This window comes from Cupressus sempervirens, chromosome 6, assembly GCF_028749045.1.
Source record: "Cupressus sempervirens isolate cs-2001-9-10 chromosome 6, ASM2874904v1, whole genome shotgun sequence".
Classification (NCBI taxonomy): Eukaryota; Viridiplantae; Streptophyta; class Pinopsida; order Cupressales; family Cupressaceae; genus Cupressus; species Cupressus sempervirens.
Window position 1 is genome coordinate 685,023,799 of NC_143123.1, and position 18,968 is coordinate 685,042,766.

General features: G+C 34.5%; 1 pseudogene across 1 annotated transcript; it reads right to left on the reverse strand.

Annotated features, from left to right (window-relative positions):
• Positions 1-9,169: 9,169 nt before the first annotated feature.
• On the reverse strand, positions 9,170-12,634 carry LOC149554047 (pentatricopeptide repeat-containing protein At3g26782, mitochondrial pseudogene; annotated as a pseudogene). The gene has a single exon (XR_016353221.1). The product of XR_016353221.1 is annotated as a pentatricopeptide repeat-containing protein At3g26782, mitochondrial pseudogene (transcript).
• Between the last annotated feature and the right edge of the window lie 6,334 nt (positions 12,635-18,968).

The window sequence follows — 18,968 nt, forward strand, 5'->3', positions numbered from 1 at the left end:
GATTCATGCTTGTTCACATGGATTACTTGGTTGTGGCTATGGCTTTGAAGGATTCCATGGTTGTATTGCAATGGTTTTTTTGTTGAATAATACATGGTCATGGATTCTTTTGGAGGCTGATTTTTTCCCTCAATTAGGGTTTTCCAGGTATATCTCATGTCACAATTTTTGTTGGTATGTTGTTTATTATCTTGCATGTGGATTTCAGTTGCATATTTATTTTAGATCTTTTATGGGTTATGTGGAAACAATTATATTCTTTGTTGCAAGTTTCCTTACAAGGTTGACAACATCCTCTATATACCCTAAGGCTTTTACCAAATTTAGTTTGCAAAATTTAATCTTGCTCCACCATCAACCAAAGCTTTTTAAACCCTGTTTCTATGAATGAACACTTCAATGTACAATGAGGAGTTTTGGGGATGAATGGCCAACATGTCATATTGAGTGGAAAAAGGATACATAGTGAGGGGCAACAAGGTTGCTGACCATGTTTTGAAGTCTACTAACATTGACAGATACAATCCAAAAGTGCAACAAATTTTGATTCCAGATCAATCCATCCTCTTGTCAATTAACAAGGTGTTGATGCAGTCAAAATTTGACATCCTTGTGCAAGAGAAATATTGTGATATTGATTTTGGGTCCTCCGTGTCCATGTTTAATGAGAAAAAGACCCTTAGACGGGAGGACATGCAAAGGACCTGGTTCTAGACTACCCGATTGAAGAAGAGAAAAATGCTAAAAACTTTGTTTGGCATGAACCTAAAGTGAGAGGTCATGGATATCCTTGCACTCCTCCTTAGATTGAAGGGAAGGGAGGAGATTCAAGAGTTCATCAAGCATTACTTTTTCCTAGTGTAAGCAATCTATACTGAGAATATAAAGATCGATTGGGCACATCTGCCATGAGCTCGCTTCTTAGTGGAATTTTTCCAAAGGATTCAAGCAGTTCTATATATCCTCCTACTTGATTTATGCTTTGGCAACACACCATTTGTGGTCTGGTCTCCCAAGTATCCCAAACTACGATGAGCACACAGAAGTCTATGAGTTCTATCTACATCTACAATTGTAGAGGAGCTATGAAGAGTATGTTGCTAGTAATGATGCCTTTATGATGGGACTGTGTCAGGAATTGCAAGGTCGCCCTAAGAGGAGATTCTTACTCAAGGAAATTTTGACTATAAGCTAGTTTTGTTGCTCATTCATTTAGTTCCCAAGCTTCTCCTATTTGCAAATAGGATCCTATGATGGATTTCCCAAGAGATTTTCCAAATATCTTGAGGACAAGGTAGTTCTAGTTGAGTTGTGTCAACAAATTTTGGAGGTGAATAGCTTGTGTTCAAATGTTAAGAAAATTATCGGGATTCCATTCCCTATTGCGGTAGGCCCATATTGATGTGCCTCCTAGATCAGATGCCAAGAACCTGGTAAAAAGTTTTCAAGGCAAGATCAAGCTAATAGATTATGAGGTGCTCAGGCCCCAATATGATCTAGTAAATTTTGTAAAGGATCATCTAAAGTTTGGGTATGCCTACAGGCATGTCCCAGATATTGATGATTTCTACTCTAGGTGTCTCAACAAGTACCAAACTTGGGAGAGCTTTTGGTCAAGGATAACTATTAATGAAATGAAATTGTATAATGATTCTATTGATGTCTTTGATCTTGTAGATGATGGAGCCTACATGCACCCTACTTCTTATGAGAAGATCAAGAACACACCAATTTTGTCTACTCCACCTGTTGAGTTAGTCATTGATATGATGGAGGCTCTCATGTGAGGAATAATTTGAAGAAAATACAAATGGGTAAAGTGGACCCGTGCGAGGAAGAGAAGGACTGGAGCTACTAGTTTAATAGATGGAGTGTCAACTGGAGCTTCCTAATCAGCTGTAACTATGACCACAATGACCACTACAACAACATCTACTGGGAAATCACAATCTATTAGCCAAGGAGGAGACCAACCTCCAGAAATGAATGTATCACTTACTCTAACCTGTAGAGATGGCCCTCTTTTGAACATTGAGAAGATGGGAGAGAAGGAAGATGACAAGGATAAGGGGAAGGAACAAGAGAAATCAATGGCTAAGCCATCCTCTCTTGTTTAAGTCATCAATTTGGATGGTGATATGAATACCATAGATGGATTGGAACATGAAGCATCTCAACAAGGGGATACATTAGCCCTTTTGGTAACCAAGGTAGTTGCCTTTCGAATTGCTTCCCAAAGCAATTGAATTCTACTGATTCTAAGGAAGCTGTTTGATCCTTCTGTACTACAATCTGCTATCAATGTGCTCTCTACAAAGTCTTGGGTCAAGGAGACCATTGATAGAAAGAAGAGGAGATATGAAGATGCTATCCCATCAGAAGACTTGATCACACAAGTCACCTCCTCTCAGCCATAAAAGAATACTAGTAAGCAAAAGACAATCATTGCATTGTATATAGAATTGACAACTCGCTATATGTTGGTTAAGATTGCAGAGCCTCAGAAAGGGGGAAGATTTCATGAGCTCTCAAAAGAGGATTTCCAAATCAAAACATTAGATCTTGGCATTCCAGTTCATGACTCCATGGTGAACATTTGGAAGTCCACCAATGAAAATATTGAGGAAAATTTGGAGGAGCTAAGAGAAGAAAAGGAGATATTGAAGACCTCCAACAAAAAGTTGGTAGAGTACATAAAGTCTGCACTTGGGAGTACTTCTTCCAATCAATTTGACCCAATGTGGAAGAAAACAAGAACTTACTACTCAAGCTATAACTAGAGAGACAATTTAGGCAAGTAGGCCGAGCATGGGTAGATTAGATAAGAGCCCATGGTCCCCCACTAGTTGAGAATCTAGGGAGCTTGGTACTAGACACTCACAAGCTTAGAGAGGCTGCCTTGGATCATCAATTAACCATATAGAAGATAACAAACAAGTTCACAGAGTAATTGGCCCTTTTGTAGTAAGTGATAGATATGAAGACCAATGTGGCCATTGCTCACATGATTCTAAAGACTAGCCAAGAGTCTTTGTTCCATTGGAAGCAACGCTTGGAGTTTTCCATTGAGAACTCTTTGAGATCTACGAGTGAACTCAAGGATGTGCATGACTTGGTGAAAAAGATTATTGACAAGTTGTTTCAATATTTGAAGATCTTGCACAGAGAGTCCTTTGTGTCTACTAATGGCAAGCTAGTAGACATCAAAAGAATGAAGTCCAAGTTCTTGGTAGTCATTGACGAAGCTATTGAGCCACTCAACTTCTAGGTGGCCAAGATCTAGAAACTATCATTAGCTAATGTAGTCATAAAGAGGGAAATGAAGAAGTTCCAATTGAGGGTGGCCAAAATTGATGAACTCACTGAAATGCATGATTATTGGATGATTAGAGCCAACAACATCCTCATTCCAGGTGTCAAAGAGCTAGATAAATTAATTGAATCTATGAAAGCATATAAGGCTAAATCAGTTACTTCTAATAAGGCATGCTGATTTTGACGCTTCTCTAGACATCTATCATTCTTCTTTTGTCACCATTCTTGGGATTTTGCTAAATCTTTGTAATAGACAATGATTCAAGCTTGTCCCATTTTTAGGTTATTTTATTTAGAGATGCTCTACTGAGTAATCAACCAATGTAATCAGCCATTATGAGAAGGCCTATAACCTTTAAAGATTTAAATAAGATTGGCAAAATTTACTTTGGGCAAACCCTTGTAGCTTGGACTACTATGTGAGACTCTAAGTTTGTTTTAAGTTTTGTTGTTCGTTTAGCTTCAATGAAGTTTTTGCAATGTATGAGTTAATGATGAAAGTTGAATGAATGTGAATGAACTTGGCTTTATTTCCTTCATTCAATAGATTAAATGTTTTACTCTTGTCAATGTAAGTTTGTCTTATATTCGTTGTAGTTTGTGTGTTTAGTTTAGTTCTCTGCATATAGAAGTTGGAATTGGTGTGATAGCAGTTAATGAATAGACAGTCCAAGTATTGTCAAAACATTATCTTACTCAATAATTCAAGGAATTACTAATTTTTCTATCTTTCCTTTCTTCCTATTATCATAGCTAGTTCTGTATTTTCCCTTCTATATGCCTTGTTAGTTCGAGTAGATTGCATATTGTGAGATAGTCCCCCTTCTTTGCCTAAGTTGTTTAAAGTGTTGAGAAACTTGGTTTTTGCCTCTTTTTCTCTCTGGTTAAGAGCATACCCCCAAAACCTAAAAGAAAAATTCTTTGCATATCTTGCACGCATAAAGGAGTTATACCTTTCAATTTAGGAGTCTTTGATAGATTACTACATTGACCCATTATGTTGTTAACTTTTGTGTTTTCCATAAGCCTTTAGGTATATAAAGGGTCAAGGTATAAACCAATATATCGAGGAAGAAAAAATTGTTAACCAACAAATTCTCAATTTGATCCTTCATTTACAAAGAAACCTCTAGACATTCTTGATGAATTAGACCAAGCTAATGATAAAAGAGATGTGTTGAAGATCAATCTCAGAGATGCACAAGATTTCAAAATTTCCTTCAAGCATCATCGCTCTAGTTGCTTTACTTACTTGTTGGTTCCTTCTTTATTCTTATTCCATTCCATTGTAGTGTTGTAGGAACTGAAAGTTGTCTCTCGATTCCATTATCCTCATTAAATATGTTAAATTGATTTGATATAAATTTCCCTCCTCTATCCGATCTTAAACATTTAATTCTCAATCCCAATTCATTCTCAACTTTAGCCTTAAGACCTAAAACTTCTCAAATGCCTCAAATTTCTTTATAAGAAATGCAACCCACATCATTCTTGTATTATTTTCATGAGTTTTCAGTCCTAGTCCAAATAGGACAAATGCAAAAATCATAAGTATTCATGCATGTTAGAGAGTCCCCATGTGGAAGTTTTTTCTTTGGTCATTGTAGCACATTAGGATATCTATCTAATATCCTTGAAAGGATCAATAGAGTAGGTTCCCAAATGCCTTAAGATGAGCCCAAAGAAAGGGTATAGAGGGAAGCCCAAGAGTCAAGTTCTTGTTGTATTTAAATAAATCCCTTATCATATGATTGGGTGTACCAATAATGTCCTTCCTCTGCATCAGCTACCTCATTTGCTTCAAGTTAAAAATGATTGCATTACTTGCTCCATCATGATGCCCACAAACTTCAATTTTAGGATAATTGTCATCAATACTTGAACAAAAATCCTATATGATGTTCATGAAAAAGGTCTTCATCAAGTTCTTGGGTACATAACATTTTCAAGTTCATGACCTTGAAACACAAATACATTCTTATTAACTTGATTAAGACTTTTCTACATAACCATCTTTTCACATTTCAAGACTTAATTGTCCTAATTTACAAGAACCTTTAAAAAGTGGCCTTTTCATCCTCTTTTTGTTTATTCCCCAATGTATCTTGCATTACATTGCCTTTTTTTTCAATGGTTTCTTGATAATTCATTGACCAAATATGAGATTTGCCAATTATTTATGTTTCCTTTTCCTAAAAGAGATTAGCAGTACTACTTTGTACGCATTTAGAATATTTTGTTTTTACATTTACTAATGGTACCTCAAGAGTAAGATTATTTGGTGGTTCCCTATAGCATAATGTTGAGGCACATTTGGATGTAGCCTTCTTGATAGGAGAAGAGAGTACTGCTTGAGCTATTTGATTTTTGAGAGAAAGGCACAACTCATTAGCCAACCTTTACACTATAGGATCTATTATATTAGTTTAGAATGATTCCAAAGACAAGCTTTGTTTGGACCCATTTGATTCCATTCTTATTTTTCTAGAAAGGATTAGATTATGTTCAATATTTGTTGCTATATTTTGTGCAACTACAAGATTAGTTTGGATTTCTATTCTTAATATAAAACTTGCATCACACATTTGAGCATTAATGCAGAATGTTTAAGGTTTTTTAGTATAAGCTTGGCAAAAGAAGGAACCTTGTTTGCCGATTTGTTGAGATTAACAAAAAGTTCATACATTCCTTTAATGTGTTCTATTTCATTTTTTTCATCTACACCAACAAGGCTTGTACTTCTTCAGATGGACTTAATCACTCTTCAAACTTATTTTTGAGTGAATTCCAATTTGTAATAGATTGTGATGCAAGATTGTAGATCTAATCAATAGAAACACTCTATAGTCTAATTTGAATTAATAGTCCTACAAAAATGTCTTCCAACTCAACTCCAAGGAATCACCATACTCTATAGAATGCCTTCACATATTTTTATCCTAGTAGACTTTACGACAATGAATGAGTGGTGTCAAATTTAGTAGATTAAAAACATTGCCCTTAGTACCTTAGGTGACCATATTGCTTGTCCTTGGTGAAATCTTGACAAACTATAATTAAAGGAAATACAACAAATAGAGTACTAGTATACTTCAAACAAAAGTGTGAGGATCTTAAATTGTATCGTGTCCCCGGTAGAACTACCAAAAACTATTGGCTGAATATTTTGCACCTAACAATTTTTGGATCAATTGAAAAATAGTCATTTCACCACAACATGTGAAACATTGTCTCTCCTATTCATAAGGGAAGACTGTACCTATTTATTGCTCTTAAAAACAACTAACACTTGGCTAGGAGATTTTTGTCATCAACGTTTCGAATCACACTACGTGATCCATCATAAGGATGAGAGAGCAAGAGATGTCACTTTATTTGACATCTCTTGCTCTCTCATCCTGATGATGGATCACGTAGTGTGATTCGAAACGTTGATGACAAAAATCTCCACACAATCTAATCCAGAAACTGATTAACATAACTAAGATGGATTGTGGAAATCTGATCGCATTACTTGGCTAGGATCTAAAATTATGCACGTTGAACCAATCAATAGAGCATTACATCTACCATATTCTCTTTCTTCACCATATCCTCTTCTTTCAAGATAAACGTTCTTCTCTTACAATGGAATTTCAAGTATAATCTAGCAGAGTTAGTAAACAAGAAGCTCATGAAAGCTCAAAGTCTTTCCATGATTTCTTTTGTGAATTCAAAAATAAAGATGGAATATATGTGTAGTTCAAAGACAACAAGATTCATTACACCTTAAACACGTAAAGGCTACACATTAACTCTTGGCTTGAGAAAATGACATAGCTTTAAGCACAATAAGTAGCTCAAATTCTACAAGGTCGGGTTTAAATTCCTTTTAGAGAATACCAAAAAAATCACAATCAACTTGTATAAGGTCCACACATCACAACTTGTTCGAACACGAAGATCTAAAGCAACTTGTCTCTTTTATTGATTACAATTTGATTTGAATCTAAAACCAAAATTTAGAGTGCTCACAAACTTGTAGAGTTTTGTTGTATTGCTAAAAAATCTTTATTTTCAATGAGTCATCCCATATTTATAAATGAGAGGCTATAAGAAAAGATGGAAAAACCCTAACAAACTCCTTGCTTATTCAACATGATAATCCTAGTCTCTTTTGACTTTTTTTGATCACATGCATTATGTCTTACAAATTTGCATGTAAAATATCAAGATTAAATTACATAATGCATCATAAGAGAAAACTAAGTGTCCAAAGAGACAACCTTATTAACATCATCCTTTGTCAAAGTGGTCTTCATGCTACTACACAATAGTTTATGCTTGGAGTCTTCAAGTCCTATTACACAAATGAAAGTACATGTAAAGCAGTTGTAGTAGTGGATTCTAAGGGTTTCCAAAGTCGAACAGGTACTAGACACAAGCTATGAGATGGAAAAAGAAAATCCCAACAAGACACAAAAAAGTTGAAAAAGTGACTAAAAGTAAATGAGTTACAATTTAGTTCTTGTGAACTGATTTGTAAATGCTCAAAATAAATGCACAAATTCATTGTTTTAATCATATCTTAATGTCCTGATTACAAGTATCTATAATTAGGGCAAAGTCATTTTGCATTTGGGACTAAAGTTTTGACGTCACGTAAGTAGTGCAAAGGTTATGTTGAAATCGAAACTATTAGAGGAAGTATGAAGAGAACATGCAACCAATCCTAAAAGCTTCAAATGCATTACAATATTTGGTCAAAGAAAACATTTCTAAATGTAAGTGCTTATATGCCCATACTTTGTAAATCCAAACTTTAGGCCTACATTGCAAATAATGCAAACTTACTTGCAATGGAGGGTATAAACCCCAAAATGGCAGGAACCCACTAAAAATTTAACTTTGAAATCTAATCAAAATGAAAATCAAGGATTTCTAACTTTGGCATCAAACAACTTGACAAACTAAACACTCGAGAATATGTAGATTGCATTTGAAAAATGTGCCTTAGAGAACAAAGGCTATGAATTGGACAAAATTTCATGGGGGTTATCATCTAATTTTCCCAAAGCTCAAATCAAAGACAACAAGTTTAATTTCTAATATTTTTAATAATAAAGAATTAGTTATTTTGACATTGAAAATGTTAGTGTTAATTATGAGAAACTAAAATAAAATGACATGTATTCCTTTCGTCTAAAAAGCAAAAAATCATGTGATGGCAAATTGAATAACCAATGTAACATGCTTTAGTGCATAACTACTAGTTTAGCTATTTCTTATACCTTTATGGACACCTCATCAAAAAGGATATTTATTTAGCATCACATTTGATGACATGGACCTAAAACCTTCATTAAAATTAGAAATTTTACAAAGTTGCAAAAATTTGGTACAGACTCAAAATTATCATGTAGAATTTTTAGAATCACAAATTTAGGACATTCAACTATTATATCTGCTCTACTATCTGAAAAGGAAATTTTATGTGAATCTCAATAAGATTAAAGTAGTTTGATGCACTTATGAACATTACAAGATTACACAACCAAAATTTATTATAGTATTATTTTTAAAGTTTTATTTATAATAATTTTTTTGTTTGAAATATAGTTTAAAATATTTTCCAATAGATTTTTGAATAATTTTATATGCTTCTAATACCCTATGTTAGTAGCAGATAAAATATTTAATGCTGATCAATATAAAACCCAGTTAAACATGTATTAATTTTTTATGCATAATTCAATCCCTATAACTTAATTTAAATAGACAAACTTGCAAGCACAACATAAAAACGACCCCCAAAATCTTTGAATATACAATGATAGTTAAAAAAATAAAAATGTTTTAAGAGATGCTTTGCTAATTATATCCAACTGTTGAATTCATTTACTATTGATGGGCATTTTTTCACATTTCAAGTATGCTGAGTAGCTTTCCTCAAAGAGGAGCATTTCTGTCCTTTTATATCGCCAATAAGTCAATGCCACGAGTCTTTAAAAAGAGAGACAACTAAGAAGCACTTCAGCAATAAATAAAGAAAGAATGATGCAGAGTATACAATGTACATATGATTTCACGAAGCTGAGAAAATTTATAACTTTCCAGAATCATAAAGTAGAAATTAATATAGATCTCAATTTCTTCCTATTGTTTTTTAAGCATGGGGTGTCTCTGTGGCCCAGTCCAGCGACGACCAGCGATTGGTGTGAGCTAGGATGAGACTAGTGTCCTGTGGGTGAGATCAGCTGTCGATAAGATGTCTCATCTCTTAAATCCGAAAGAAATTTGAACCCGAGACCGTAAGATACTACCCATAATCCCAAGCCAACTCATCTTCCCATTGTTATTTTACAACCATCTGCCTTTTATAATGCGAACATGTTTTTACTGCATGCTTCACATAACAATTAATGGTTCCATAGAGTTTTCTGACACAGGGACAAGGGACACGAGGATAGTTTTGGGGACCAAGGGTTCGAATTTGGGGATGGCAAAAGGATGACAGGGTGACGGCAATGGAACAATAGTTGGGGGCAGCATTGATGTAAAAGACGAAGTGAATGAAAACTTCAAGCCAAAACATTAATGTTAGTACTCCATGAAAAGTAAATTAGTTTTCACAGGGTTAAAGATTCCAATCAGTATGTAATGACATGCGTCATATAGTAAGTGACCTGCCAGCATCCCAATGAAGGTGGCAGAGGTGGTGGTGCCATGGAGGGATGTTTGCACAAGTCCCCAAGCCTCGGAAACATCCCTCTACTGAAGAGTGACTTTTTTTTAGGGAGATGCACCCATGTAGAACACTGCAACTACATCACCAATAATCTCCACAAGAACATTGTCCATGTTTAAAGTGATGGAACCGGTTAGCATCTCTCACAACAATTTCTCTTCCAACAATCTTAGAGATAAACTTTGTTGTAATGTGGCAGTCCACACATACTCGAAGGTTTTTAACAACTCTAATGGTTCTTTCCGGAGGTGTGTTTAACAAACCAAATGCAATTGCCAACTTCTCACTATGGTGGCAGGTGAATAGTTCTTTCTCCTCCTCCTCTACATCATTCACAGCAGGGACGGTATCTGAAATATAACCCGCTACCTTCATCTCATAGGTCAATTTCTCCAACTTTTCATAAATGGCCTGCGTTTGTGGGTGTGATCTATCCCCTGCACTGAAAACATGTACGGTTTTATGGACTTCAATCCAACTACATCCAGGTATTTTCTTAATTCCTCTATCTTTCATCAATTTCCATACATTTTGAACATCACCCCACCTGCACACTTTTGCATAAATGTCTGATAGAAGAACATATGGTGCAGCATGTTCAGGATCCAGCTCATAAACTAGTGCTGCTGCAAATTCTCCTAGCTCTATATCCTTGTGTAATCGACAAGTGCTTAGCAAGCACATCCACACAACCATACTAGGTCTAATTGGCATTTTGATGATGAAGTTTAGGGTTTCATCAAGATAGCAAGCGCGGCCAAGAAGATCAACCATGCATACATAATGGTCCATTGTAGGCGTAATACAATAGAAGTCACTCATACAATCATAATATTTACAGGCTTCATCCACTAGACCTGCATGGCTGCATGCATAGAAAGCACATACAAAACTTATATGATTAGGCTTGGTTCTGGAGTTCTTCATTAGTTCGAAGAGTTTGAGGGCATCTTTGCCATAGCCATGCATTGCATATCCTGCAATCATTGAAGTCCATGAAATCACATTTGGCTGATGCATCTTGTCAAACAGTTTGCGTGCCTTCTGTTGGCTCCCACATTTAGCATACATGGCTATCAAGGCATTCACAACTTCCACATTTGACAATAGACTAAATTCAATTATTGTTTGATGGAATGCCATACCCTGTTCCAAAGCGCCCATTTTGGCACACGCTGGGAGAATGCTGGCAAATGTTGATGAGTTAGGCTTTACACCTGCATATTGCATTTCATGAAAAATATCCATGGCCTTTTCAGCAAGTCCATTTTGCACATATCCAGCAATGACTGCATTCCATGAAACCACATCTCGTTGAGGCATTTCGTCAAAAAGCCTTAAAGCGTCATCAAGAGCACCATTTTGTGCATACCCTGCAATCATCGTAGTCCATAAGACTGCATCTCGTTTAGACATTCTGTCGAACAAATTGCGTGAATTTTGTATGCTTCCACATTTTGCATACATGTCCATCAGTGCAGTCACAACTATAACGTCTGATGTAAATCCCCATTCAATTATCCTTTGATGGAACTCCATGCCCAGTCCCAATTCTCCAAGCTTGGCACACACTGGGAGGATACTGCAAATGGTCGCTGTGTCTGGATTTACACCTGCTAATTGCATTTCCTTAAATATCTCTAATGCCTTTGCAACAAACTCGTTCTGTGCCAATCCGGCAATGATTGCATTCCACGAGACCAAGTTTGGCTGAGGCATCTCTTTAAAAAGTCTCATAGCCTCCTCAATAACACCCTTTTGCAGATATCCTGTAATCATAGCATTCCACGAGACTGCATCTCGTCGAGGCATTTCGGTAAAAAGTTTTGAAGCCTCGTCTAAAAAACCATATTGCGTATATCCAGCAATCATCATATTCCATGAGAAGACATTCCGTACAGACATTTTATCAAACAATTCACGAGCCTTCTCAATTCTTCCGCATTTAGCAAACATGTCTATCAAGCCATTCCCAACTACAACATCTGACAAAAACCCACTTTCAATTACTCTTTCATAGATCTCAATACCCTGTTCCAAATCTCCCATTCTGGCACACGCGGGGAGAATAGTGGCAAACGTGATCCGATCAGGTTGCACAGCAGTTTGTTGCATCTCATAAAACAGTGTTAATGCATTTTGAGGAAACCCATGTCTTCGGTAAGCTGCAATCATCATATTCCATGAGAAAACGTCTCGTTCTGTCATGCGGTTGAAAACTCTGCAAGCTTCCGCCAAACTTCCGCACTTAGAATACACATCAATGAGCTTGTTTTGGAAAAATGGATATGTAACAAATTTAAATCCCCTGTCATTGATGAAAGACTGGATTAGCCTACCCTCTGAAAATCCATTCTTGGAAATACAAATCTGCAATAGTTGAAGATATGTAGAAGAGTCTACAGGAGGGTTGTGTGTGGTAAGCAGTACGTGTATAGCCTCTTTCAAACGACCTTGTCTGCAGAATTCCCTAAGATGGGCATTGTATGGCATCCTACCGATTAAGCGCTGCCATTCAGTTTACCACGGTAAAACATAATTATGGTAATGGTGTTCAGCAAAGGTCGTCAAACCATTCATTTCGTTGTGTAAACTAGCAATCGCATCTTAGAAAAAGTTTGGAAGGTCTATTCTTTGTATATATTACTAGCAATCGCATCATAGTGTGCAATAGGTACGCCGTATTTTGGTGTTAATTCTTTTGCTTAACTAACACAAACGAGACATTTTATTTGTTCTTCACATTTAATACAATATGTTTGGTAATCAACAAGCACTTCGATAATTAGGCGGGAGAGTGAAAGTAGCAAATATTAATATGGAAGACTGTCCATACCTTTCTCTATATCCTTATTATCTATCTCTCTTACTCTTCCCTCTACACCTTGCCCTCTTTCTATCCTTATCTCTCCCTATATCTTCCCTCCTCTCTCTCCATATCCCTATTTCTCTATCAATCTCCCTCCATTTCACTCTCTCCATTTTTATCTCACTATCTCTCCTTTCTCCCTCTATATATCTCCCCCTTTCTATTTTCTAATTTATCCCTTTACTTATCCTTGTTATCTCTTTATTTATATATTTCGCTATTTATATCTCTTCCTATCTATCTCTCCCTCTCCATGTATCCCTATCTATCTCCCTATTTATCTTACTATCTTTACCTCTTGATGGATCTCTAACTCTCTATCCATTTTTCTTCTATCCTCTCACTCTATATCTATCTAGACATATATCCCTCGCTATATTCATCCATCTCTCCTCATTCTATGTGTGTGTGTGTTAGTCTCCTCTCCACACGTCTCTTTATCTCCTTACTCTCTCCTTCTCTTCCCTCTACATCACCCCCTCTTTATTTTCCCTACTCTCTCTCTCTCTCTCTCTCTCTCTCTCTCTCTCTCACTCTCATGTCTCCTGTATAAATATTTTCTATATAGTATTAATTAAATTAATATCAAGACATTAGATTCTACAATCTATATTAATTACAATAGGCTTTGGATTCAACTATTCAAATTTTATTTGCCTCAAATAATGTTTCAAATCATACTCAATGAACCACCATTGAGAAATTGTATCAAGTTGATTTGTACAAATCTAATAGTATTATTTTCATATCTATCTTTACTTCTTTCTTCCAATCTATCTCCCTCCCTTATTTGTATCTCCTTACCTTTCCTCACCCTCTCTCCCTCTATACACATCTTTTCTCTCCCTGCTTTGTCTCTATCTCCTTACCTCTCCTCACCCCCTCTTCCTACATATGTAGGCTTTCGTTCTCCCTCCTTTGTCTCTATATCCTTACCTCTTGATCTCACCCCCTTTCCTGCACATGTATCCTTTCTATCTCCCTCCTTTATCTATATCTCCTTACCCCTCCTCACCCCCTCTCTTTACATATGTATCCTATCTCTATGTATATCTATCTATCCCACTCTTCGTCTCTTTGTTACTTGTTTCTAACCCTTTTTTAAATCTCTCATTCTCACCCTCTCTACCTCTATATTTATCTCTCCCTCTCCTTGTCCCTCTCTAGCTATATGTTATTAATTTTACATGTCACATATTCACTCTAACTACATCTCACTATCTATCCCCACCCTCTTCTCTATACATATCTTATTAACTTTATATGTCCCATATTCATTTCTGCTATAACACATTAGCTCTCTATCTCTCTCTTTATCTTCTCATGCATATTTATCGTCTTCCCATATATATCTATATTTCACTCTTTTTCTTTCTCTTTCTCTTTCCTCCCCTCTATCTCTTGTATATCTCCACCTCCATCTCTAGATCTCCTCTTCTCTCCATCTCTATTTCTTTGTCTCTAGCCTCTTTCTATATGTTTGTATCTTTATGTATTTCTATAAATATCCCTCTCTAAATCCCCTTATATACCTCTCTCTATCTCACTATCTCTATATATGTTTGTACCCCTTCCTTTCTATTTATCACTATCTATGTCTTTATATATTTGTATCCCTTCCTTTCTATCTCCCTATCTATCTATATTTATATCTCTTTTCTTGCTCAAACTGACTGCCACATAATTGTGCGAGCCTCAAAAGAGGGGATGGAATTGCCAACTGCTTGTCAACGCACCACATAAAACTCCACTTATCTTTTCTTTCACTGCAAACTCTGATATACAGCCCTCATTGTTGTTCACATCACTAACGCCTCTCTTCTGTTGCCCTTGTCTTTGTCTCTTACTCCTAAGCTCACCAAAGTATTCGAAACTCCCTTTATAATTTCCTCATCAGAGAGACATTCAAGCTCCAGATATTCTTTCCCAATGAACCAAGCGAGCAGTTAACAATCCCATTATGCTTGATTCATCTCGAATAGCAAGTCCTATCAACAAAGGAAAAAAACACACTTGAAAACAAACTTACAATCGAGCATGTCATCAAAATTAGGTGAATACCCAATATCCAATTCATTAATCACATGGCAGAGGAGATGGATAGAACACATACCAAAAGTAGCCTGAGCTGGAATGAAGATTTCATGCTGATATGATCTATGGGATACCTTGACTTTAATCATAGGGCCAGCTACAACAGCTCCATTGTCTCTTCTCTACACTAACATACCTCCAGGCCTCAATTCTCAATTGATATTATCACCCCTCTCCTCTGCACTGCCAGTGAAAGGAGTGAATGGTGAATGACAAAGGGATTCTAATAATACCATCTAATCGCATTCAATTCAATTCTCTGTCCATGGTTAGTTGCTGCCAACTGTGTTTCATCTTTTATTAAATGAAAGTAGCCTTCAATGCCTTACCTAAACCAAAAAAAATGTCAGAGGTGGACCTTTTTTAGTTGAACAGTGAAAAGGTAAGATCTACGTCTCAAATCCTCTCAATGGTAGTCATTCGCTCTCCTCGATTGTCTACCATTAGATGGAAACTTCAGCTCCTCATTTTCATGTAGGGAACGCCTACGGTGTAATAATAAAAAATATATAACTACTATGATTAATCGGTTTCCTAATTAGTGAATGATGGTGTTTATGTCAAATGATATATTAAATATGTTCAAGTTTATTGTTTGAGATTTTGAGCTATGTCTGACAGTTAAATTAGAAAAGGTATATATTTTTTTTAAACATTTTTTGGAGACAATATATGGTTGATAATATGATTAGTAGAAGAATAAAACTTTATGCAGTTTTAAGAATGTATTCACAACTATGAGAAATTATCATTTATTGAGCATTATAATGATAAAAAAGTGAGATGTCTATAAATATGATTAAAAAGTTAAAATTTCAATTAAAAAATCTAGCATGTAATGGTTTAATCAATTAGAGATATCATTTTAGGTTGGTAAATTAATGCATTTTACGTATTACATGTTTCTAACATAGAGAGGGTAAGACAAAATAAATATATCTCTCCACACTTTTGATGTAACAGATGCAAATTTAAATAGATGTTGAAGGTCATGAAATAATATACTTCTTAGAACATAAAGTTTAATTTGAATAAGTATATTTTTAAAAGTAATATGTAGTTGTGTCTTGTTGTGTCCATTATTTTCGCTATTTTATTTGATTTTAAATTAAAAATTTATAATGAGACCCTTGATCAATAAATTAGTTCTTAATTTTTCCATAGATATACAAGTACATCCAATGTGCCTTCCTAATCATTACACACATTACAACATCATTGGTGGAAATTAGAAATTATATAAAAGTCTACCACTTCAAACCTACTAACAATCAAGGCCACAAACCACTTTACATACGTTTTATTGTGATTAATTATAAAGCCCTCCATCTACAAGAGGTTGAAGAATGATATTTATCAATTTGTGTCTCCATCTTTTTTGTCTCTCAATGTTATGACCTTTTACCTCTCTATCCCTTGGAGGTAATCTTATCCATTAATGTTATTTGCATGAAAACCTAAAAATAATCAACATTCTTTCACTTGCTCAAATTCATTATTGGTAGGATTTGATAAGGGAGTGTATGGACTTAAGCAATGAAGATTCTTTTCTATGTTAAATTTATAAAAAGATCATGGAAAGAGAAGAAAAACACTTGAATGGTAGCAATTTTTTTAATTACTAAAAGAAATAGTCCATGTGAAATTATTAAATGATACAATAATATTGCTACATAATAATAATAAATATTTATTTATAAAATAGCAAAAATCTAATTATTCAAAATTTTAATTATAGTAGTTTTATGTATGTGTTAAATGCAACAATTCTATAAGAATAAATCTTACACTTACTTGTAAAAACTTCTATTTATAATAATTTTATGCATATGTTAAATAAAAAAATCCCATAAGGCTAAATATAATTCCTAATTATAGAAATATTTTACAAACACTTTTGTAAAATTAAAAAAAAGAATTACTCTATAAGATAAAATGCAATTCTTTGTAATCTTACATCAAGCCAAATCAATACAATATATATTTAAAAAGCAAGAAGACTTTATCAAAAGATCATACGATTCTCATTTAATAGAAATTGATTTCTATTGTTGAGAGAGGCTTATCATCACTCCTCTATATTTATTAATAGTAATATTTCTAAATTTATAGCTAACCTATATGATTGAGAATAATAAGAAGGGATAAATTATATGTACTTTTGTGTGTTTATTTTTTATTATACATTTGATTCAATGTATTAATATTATATATGTATTTATTGTATATTCTACTTAAAAGTATTAATGTATATGTAACATTTCTTTTATAGTCAAACACTATGAAAAAATAAATTTTATAATAAAGATACTCAATAGTTTCCAAATAAATGATTAACCATAAGCTAAAAGGCCACCCAAAAAGTATATCACACTCTCAAATTGAAAGGCATTGAAACAACCATAACCTTATAAAATGATTTGAAACTAAAAATATTCTAGAACTCCATTATATCTTTGTTTGTGCAATCTATAAATATTTTCTAATTATATTTTAATGTAACTTAAATATATTAAACATGAATGAGTTATTGTATATTGAAATGTCTTATCTAAACTAAGAGTACATAATATGATTTAATTTTTATTTGCTATGAGTGCAATTTTTTTTTCACATTTACAAGGCAGTCACATCCAGAAAATGTGACAAAATTCCTTCTTTGATGGACATTCATATTTTATTCCAAGGATCTCATTTTAGCATAAGTTGGGAATATGTTGGAAAAAATTGTAGAGTGCGGCCTTTTGTTACACATGTGGTTAAAAGTTTGAAAATGTCTACCAAACACATTTTGTGTCTTTCTTGCAACAAGAAATCCAATTTTCTTAAATATGTTTTCTCATTTCTACTAGTTTGCTTGTTCCACTTACATACATGGGATTGGAATTTGGAGATTGACATAGATGTGAATAAATAAATCCCATTCCCCATGCCATGGGATCTAGTTTTGAAATGGCATGGTGTTGAATATGATCATTCAATATTCAAATCAAAATTGTGAAGTGTTGCATGCATGAAAAGTTTTACTACTATTTTAAGTTAATGAATATGGGGCTCAATGAATGCATACAATAACTAAGGATAATCTTATTAAATACTTTCCATATCGCTTGCTTATGTGGTATGTGTTGGATGGAAAAATCATGACATGATATCTATGTGATAGACTCTATTTTTCTTTTGGCAAAATTGACACATATATTTCTAAAATAGCAAATTCAAGAAACTTCTATTTGTTTGTGGTCAAAATGAGGCCTCCCCTTTTTTTTTTCAACTAAAAATAAGGCATTTGTAGTACTTTTCCTAAACCTGTGGTGGTCAACTTTTCTTTAGCCCTTTTGGAGCAAAAGACACACCATCTTTTTATTCCAATCAATCAAAGTTTTCTCACTCTAAATATTACCACTTGAAAATTGGTCAAAATCTTGATTGAATGAAATTGAAATGTACCTTCCCATATTTATGTCAATTCATTAATTGCACTTCTTCTTTTTTGCATCTTTAGAAAGGATAGATGGGACATGGAAAGAAAGCTGCCAAAAATATTCTTTTTTTTCCCTTGGGGAAGCTCAAAATTGGAGATTTACTTGGGCCATTTTTTATCTCTATCTTTACCTTCTAATCTCTCTGACTCTCATTTTTACTTCATCTCTCTCTCTCTCTCTCTCTCTCTCTCTATATATATATATATATATATATATATATAGGGTAAGTGCACCAAGTTGTGGTGCCAAAAGGGGGGTATAGTGGACACCTTTTTCCTGAAATCTGTAATTTTTGAACTTCAACAAGAATTTGAAGATAGTTACACTCAAAATTTTAAGATACGACAAAAACAAAAGTCGTAGTCCTTTGAATCTAGTTTCTAAAATACTATTTTTTTTTCAAAATGGTTTAGTTTTAGGTCCTCAAAAAAGGGGGCCACAAAAAGTGGTGTTGTTTATTCCAAAAAAACATAACACA